This window comes from Sander lucioperca, chromosome 8 (genome assembly GCF_008315115.2).
Source record: "Sander lucioperca isolate FBNREF2018 chromosome 8, SLUC_FBN_1.2, whole genome shotgun sequence".
In the NCBI taxonomy this organism is placed as follows: Eukaryota; Metazoa; Chordata; class Actinopteri; order Perciformes; family Percidae; genus Sander; species Sander lucioperca.
The window spans coordinates 33,983,391-33,990,933 of NC_050180.1; the positions used below are offsets into that span (position 1 = coordinate 33,983,391).

The 7,543-nt window shown below is 40.7% G+C and overlaps 1 long non-coding RNA gene across 1 annotated transcript in view; it reads left to right on the forward strand.

Annotated features, from left to right (window-relative positions):
- The window catches only part of LOC118495642, a 24,766-nt gene extending 17,434 nt beyond the window's left edge, over positions 1 to 7,332 (forward strand). Inside the window, exon 3 of the long non-coding RNA XR_004898133.1 lies at positions 7,240 to 7,332. This is a non-coding gene — a long non-coding RNA (uncharacterized LOC118495642). The remainder of the gene's footprint in view (positions 1 to 7,239) is intronic.
- The last annotated feature ends 211 nt before the right edge of the window (positions 7,333 to 7,543 follow it).

Consider the following 7,543-nt stretch of genomic DNA (forward strand, 5'->3'; position numbering starts at 1 on the left):
TGAAGTTTGACATTTTTTGATGTTTTATTTTTACTTTTTTGGCGATTTTTTGACGCTTTTGAGTTTTTTTTTAAGTTTTCAAAAGTTTTTTTTGACTTTTTTTCTGAAACAATGTGTATAGGGGCAAGTAAAAATGGACTCAGGGCAAGTAGAATAAAAAAAATAAATAAAACCCTTAACATTGAACCCTGGGTTGGTTTTACAAAAGACTAACGATGCACATATAAACACAAGAATACTCATTCAGTGTTAACCTACATTTTATTTATCACTGCACATAAATAATATCCTCTCTTTGGGGATAAAGGTGGGGTTAAGAATGTATGAAAATGTTTGCCACAGTTAGGGGGGGTCAGAAGGGGGTCAAGGGTCAAGGCTTAACGTTACTGACCCGTGCCGCCCCTCCTCCTCTTAGAACCGTCACTGCCGATAACCACATCTTATATTTTTATAGCAGTTTCATCACTTATCTTTATTTTTTTATTTGATATTTGTCAGTGGTGAGATGTAACACTGGACTGGAAGCATCTGGAATGAATAGACGTTAAAGTGATGCTAAAACAATTTAAAGTCTCCCCGAATGCTCTCAGCTGTCAACCAGCTTCATCCACTTCCAGTCCGACTGCCTCAACCTAAAAACATTACATTGACTTTTGCCTCGAAACGTCCAACTAGGGTTGCAACTAATCATTATTTTCATTGTCATGTTCTGTTGATTATTTTCCAAATTAATGGATTAGTTGTTTTGTTTGGTCTATAAAATGTTAGAAAATGGTAAAATAAAATGTCAGAAACATGTAATCCAAAGCCCAAGATCTCCTCAAATGTCTTGTTTTGTCCACAACTCAAATATATTCAGTTTACTGTCGCAGAGGAGAGAAGAAACTAGAAGATTTTCACATTAAGAAGCTCAAACTGTCTTCATAGAAAATTACTCAAACTGATTATTGATATTAAATTGATTATCAAAACAGTTGCCAATTAATTTAATAATTAACTAATTGATTAATGGATTAATCTTTGCAGCTCTAACTTCAACACAAACAACCATGACATTGGAAATCAACACATCTACAGGCTGCTGGGTTGTGTCTAGAAAACAACAACTGCTCCTCAGTTTATATCAGAGTCACATGCACGTTCCCCAGTGAGACTAACATGGAATAGATTTCTTGCATGATGAGGGCAGCGAAAGGGCCTGAAGCTCCTGCCGATGTCAGCGGATAAAAACAGCTGCAGGACAGAGGCAGATTGCTCATGTGATTTCAGCATATTTTGGTTCAAGTCAACAACAAGACACAGACGTGTTGCTCCTGCTACGTTGGGCTGAACTTCCCAAGATGGGGTTGGACATCAATTTTATTTATAGTGTCAAATCATAACAGGAGTTATCTCGGGACACTTTACAGATAGAGTAGGTCTAGACCACACTATAATATACAATGGGTTAGGGTTATTATTCTAGTAACAATAAAGATAATAGAACTATGACTAGTAATAATAGTTGTACTGTAGCTGTGCAGGGCGTAGAGCAGGACCACGGTAGCAGGTGCAACCGCAATCCAGGAGTCACCACAATCCAAGGAAATCTGCGAGGCGAGAAAACTTAACACATTGTTTTGGTCACTTACGGTAATTAGGGCACCTGGTGGTGGCGGAGGAAGTTTGGTTTTGTGAATGGGAGTGGGGGTGACGGTGAAATTCTTACTTTTGTTGACTGCTGTTTTCATGCTTTTCTAATGCTGTTTAATGCCATTTATCATGACTTTCAGACACCATTTCGTATGCAAGTGAAACAATCATGGAGTGTATTGGATGCAGAACCTTGTTCGTTTCTCATGCAAATTAATCTACAAAACGCAGCGCGTCTGGCAAGTTAGTTATTCCCTTTCTCAGCTCCTCGGCGGCTAGAAAAAGGAGTTTTAGATCGTCGCCTATATAGGTCTTTATGATACCTTATTGGGTTGTGAGCATTACACAGAGCACTGTCCTGTTCTAAAATCTGCAGACGTCTCTACAAGTCACTCTGTAATTACATTCTCTGTATGCAAAATCACTGCAATCGTCTGTTCACTTCCCTCTGAATGAGCCGCAGTGCAAATCATTCCCAGGACTGCCAGCTCCACTATGTATTTTACTTCCATAATGCTCTTTATTACAGACCTTTATTACATTCAAACAAACCAGTAAAGTCATAGAAGCGGCGGTCCACAGTCATATGCAAGTAGACTACACCTAACATCAAGCATGAGGGAAGCAGATGCATAAGCCATAACAGAGGTTTAAAACATATTCTGCATGTGGTGTTCACATGCGCAACAGATACTGACCCACTGACCTTAACATGCCGCACCAAGCAGATCTGATAAATAATAAAGTGTTCTTTTATTTTCTGAAGTTCCCAACATGATTTCTGTTCCTCAGGCCACGTGGCACATTCTGCACACCAGATATGTGTCTCTATAGCAGCCTTCTTCTTTTTGCTTTTTATTCAATTCAATTTCAATTCAATTTTATTTATAGTATCAAATCATAACAAGAGTTATCTCGAGACACTTTACAGATAGAGTAGGTCTAGACCACACTCTATAATTTACAAAGCCCCAACAATTCCAATAGTTCCCCCAAGAGCAAGCATTAGCAGTGGCTATTGCGACAGTGGCGAGGAAAAAACTCCCTTTTAGGAAGAAACCTCGGCAGACCCAGACTCTTGGTGGGCGGTGTCTGACGGTTGGGGTTATGACGGTACGGGATGTAGCGTGGCACAGCAGAGCATGGGTGGACGCGGTGGACGCGGCAGGACGCAGCAGGACGTAGCCAGACATTGCAGGGAATCGCAGAGTGTAGCAGGGTGTAGCAGGTCCATAGCGACAGCTGCACCCAAGACCCAGGTCTTGGTGTCACCCTAATCCGAGGCGATGTTCTGGGCGAAGAAGAAACATAAGGACTCCGGGGAGTAAACTCCCCAGAGCTAGGTTAGTAACAAGCACTTCTGGGACAGGATGTGCATAAAAGGAAACAAAAGAAAAGAGCGTGTCATAAGAAGGAAGGAACGATAGGTAAATCTGATGACTGTAAAGAGAAGCAGAGAAAAGCAGGGGTGCTGTGTCTGCAGCTATACACCCTGCCCCGCCGGTCTAGGCGTTCACTGCAACTCCTCACTCCCTAACTATAAGCTTTATCAAAGAGGAGAGTTTTCAGTTTAGTCTTAAATGTAGCGACGGTGTCTGCCCCCCGAACCCAGACTGGGAGCTGGTTCCACAGGAGAGGAGCCTGATAGCTGAAGGCTCTGCCTCCCATTCTACTTTTAGAGACTCTAGGAACCACAAGTAACTCTGCATTCTGGGAGCGTAGTGCTCTAGTGGGACAATAAGGTACTAAGAGGTCCTCAAGATATGAAGGAGCTTGACCATTTAGAGCTTTGTAGGTCAGAAGAAGGATTTTAAATTCAATCCTGGATTTTACAGGAAGCCAATGGAGAGAAGCTAATACAGGAGAAATATGATCTCTTTTCTTAGTTCTTCTCAGAACACGTGCTACAGCATTCTGGATCAGCTGGAGAGTCCTAAGGGTTTTATTTGAGCAGCCTGATAGTAAAGAATTACAGTAGTCCAGCCTGGAAGTAACGAATGCATGGACTAGTTTTTCAGCATCGTTTTGAGACAGGATGTTCCTAATTTTAGCAATGTGACGAAGGTGAAAAAAGGCTGTTCTAGAGGTTTGTTTTAGATGGGTATTGAAGGATCGATCCTGATCAAAAATAACTCCTAGATTTCTGACAGTAGTGCTGGATGCCAGGGCAATGCCATCCAGAGTAATTATATCTTCGGCTAATGAGGTTCGTAGGTGTTTCGGGCCCAGCACAATAACTTCGGTTTTGTTTGAGTTTAACATCAGGAAATTTTAGGCCATCCATGATTTTATATCTTTAATGCATGCTTCAAGTTTAGCCAACTGACTGGTTTCGTCTGGCTTAATTGACAGATATAATTGGGTGTCATCCGCATAACAGTGAAAGTTAATTGAGTGTTTCCTAATAATATTGCCTAGAGGAAGCATATATAAGGAGAATAGAATTGGTCCAAGCACTGAGCCTTGAGGAACGCCATGGTTAATTTTAGCGTAATTGGAGGGTTTATTGTTAACATTAACAAATTGCGATCGATCAGAGAAGTAGGACTTAAACCAGCTTAGTGCGATTCCTTTAATGCCAACTAAATGTTCCAATCTCTGTAACAGGATGGTATGGTCAATAGTATCGAATGCAGCACTAAGATCTAATAAGACAAGTACGGAGACAAGTCCTTTGTCTGAAGCACTTAGAAGGTCGTTAGTAATTTTCACCAGTGCCGTCTCTGTGCTATGATGCTTTCTAAATCCTGACTGAAAGTCCTCAAATAAGCTATTGCTATGTAGAAAATCACATAACTGATTAGCGACTACTTTCTCAAGGATCTTGGAGAGAAAGGGAAGGTTAGATATAGGTCTATAGTTGGCTAAGACCTCAGGATCAAGGGTGGGTTTTTTCAGTAGAGGTTTTATCACAGCTACTTTAAATGACTGCGGTACATAACCTGTCAATAAAGACATATTTATCATATCTAGCAATGAAGTGTTAACCACGGGTAACGCTTCTTTAAGTAGCCTCGTTGGGATGGGGTCTAAGAGACAGGTAGATGGCTTTGCTGAAGAGACCTTTAGCATTAATTGTTGAGGGTTTATAGGATAAAAGCAATCTAAGTATATGTCAGGTCTAGTCGTTCTTTCTAGCAGTCTGTCAGTTAAAGGTGACCCGTTAGACGTTGAGGGCAAGAGGTGATGAATTGTTATAATTTTATCGTTAAAGAAACTCATGAAGTCGTCACTACTAAGAGCTATAGGAATAGATGGCTCAATAGAGCTGTGGCTATCTGTCAGTCTGGCTACAGTGCTGAAAAGAAACCTTGGGTTGTTCTTATTTTCTTCTATTAGTGATGAATAAGTCTGATCTGGCCTTTCTTAGGGTCTTCCTATAGGTTTTCAGACTGTCTTGCCAATCTAAACGAGATTCTTCCAGTTTGGTGGAACTTTCAAGTTTGCGCGAGATTTGCTTTAATTTACGAGTTTGGGAGTTATACCAAGGTGCTAGTTTCCTTTGCTTCATCGTCTTCTTTTTAAGGGGAGCAACAGAGTCTAAAGTAGTCCGTAGGCAGGCCGTAGCACCGTCTACAAAATTATCAATTTGAGAGGGACTAAAGTTTACATAAAGATCCTCTGTTATATTACGGCACGGTAATGAGTTTAGTGCTGTTGGAATAACTTCCTTAAATTTAGCTATAGCACTGTCAGATAGGCTTCTAGCGTAGAAGCTTTTATCTAATTTCGTATAGTCGGGTAGTAAGAATTCGAAAGTTATTAAGAAGTGGTCTGATAATAAAGGATTTTGCGGGAATACTATTACATCTTCAATTTTGATGCCATATGCCAGCACAAGGTCGAGGGTGTGGTTAAAACAGTGCGTGGCCTCATGCACACTCTGACTGAAACCAATTGAATCTAGTAGTGAGTTGAAAGCAGTACTAAGGCTATTACTGTCAACGTCCACATGGATATTAAAATCACCTACAATAAGTACTTTGTCTGATTTTAGGACTACATATGATAAAAACTCTGAGAATTCCGATAAAAATTCAGAATATGGACCTGGTGCTCGGTAGACAACAACAAATATAATAGGCTGTACTGTTTTCCATGTTGGATGCTGAAGATTAAGAACGAGACTTTCAAAAGAGTTATAATTTAGTTTAGGTTTAGGATTAATTAACAGGTTTGAGTCAAATATGGCTGCAACTCCCCCTCCTTATCTACAAAGAATGTCTGTTTGTCATTAACCTGACAATGTAACAGAAACATATATGGATTGTTTTAATTGGAGACTATATTTGGTGGACACTATCGTCCCACAAAGCGCAAAATGGCCAAATGGCGGAGCTACTTACAGCTGGAAAAAATTAAACAAAACTGCAGGTGGTGGCAAGACAACTCTGGGAAGACGTTGGAAAACAAACAACAAAGTATGAACTCTTGCGAAGAACAGTTTGTGTCTTTGTTAAATATTTACATTTTAAAACTACCGGTTTATTAATGTCCATCAGCATGTCATGTTAACTATTTATGTGCTTTAACTTTACTGTACTTTAATGTACTGTACTAAATTTAAAAAAAAGACAGTAATGCATACAATTGTGTAAACTGAATTGTATTTGTATGTAGTATGGAACTTGGCACAGCTCAGGACTGAGTCTTAAGGCAAACATCGGGAAACTTTGTTTAAGAAAGAACATTTCTGCTTTCTTGCTCCACCCTTCTTCTGTTGAAATCAATACACAAAATCTGACATCCGACACTGCCCATCTGCGTCTCACATGTTCTGTTCAAAGGCTTTCTTGGTGAGCGTAATATGTCTGAAACTTTACTGACATCTTGAGTTCTCTTAAAGCTCAAAAGGTCCTGATAATCCTCATATGTCCCATAAAACAGTTAGTGCTGTGTGGATGAATGGCAGCCTGCTACATCTCTAATCTTTAGACCAGTCTGGGTTCAGAGGATGTGGCCACACCTTGGAGTTTCATCCCACTCTGTTATGCCCCAAAATGTGTATTTGGCATTACTTTGACACAGTTTCAAACACATAATGATGTCATCTAAATGGACACTTTGGTCTCACTTCAAGATGTCAACCATCACTTCAAGCTTAGTCTGGATCAACGGAGGTACATTTCCAGGATAAAGCCTGACATCTGGCACGTCAGGCTCCTGCTCTCTCTGTGTTGCTGTTCACAAAATCCCTTTGGTTCGGGAAAACAACTTTCGAACTAGAAAGCTACACGCTGAAAATGGCAGGTTGTGAAGAAAATTTGGATCGTGCATCAAACCGGCCTGCTTGGTTCTTTCGGGGAATGATTGTAAAGATTTACAAAGAATATGTTTACGGCGTTTCCTCTCTAACTGGGACGTTTTGGGACCGATTGGTGGTATTGCTGTGGACGAAGTACACACAGAGATACACTGGTAAGAGCCAATGAGGTCTAACCATGTATCAGCTAATTTAAATAGCTCACGTTACTGTATTGTGTGAACTGTTCACTTCATTTCATATTGTATGTGGCATTTTCTTTCTCGGGTTGCAAATGTTCCACCAAAACAAGTTCCTTTCCGAGACTATTTAGCAGAGCCACCGTCGCTACGTCCGGAGCTTAGCGCCGCCCAAGACTATTGTGATTGGTTTAAAGAAATGTAAACGACCCAGAGCGGGGTTTTTTTTCCTATCGCAGAATGCATCTGCGGTCTGGCGTGGCAATGCGAGAATAAAACCTGCTGATCAGAGTTTAATTCGGAGACATTTGGACATATCTTGTACACCAACGCTACTACGGAGCACCCTGGTGGAAACCTGAGACATGGTGTCTCACTCCACAGTGACATCCTGGCCCTAATGAATTTTTGTAGACGCAGCATGTCCGTTCTGGGGCTGCATTCATAAACACCATGACCTTTGACCTTT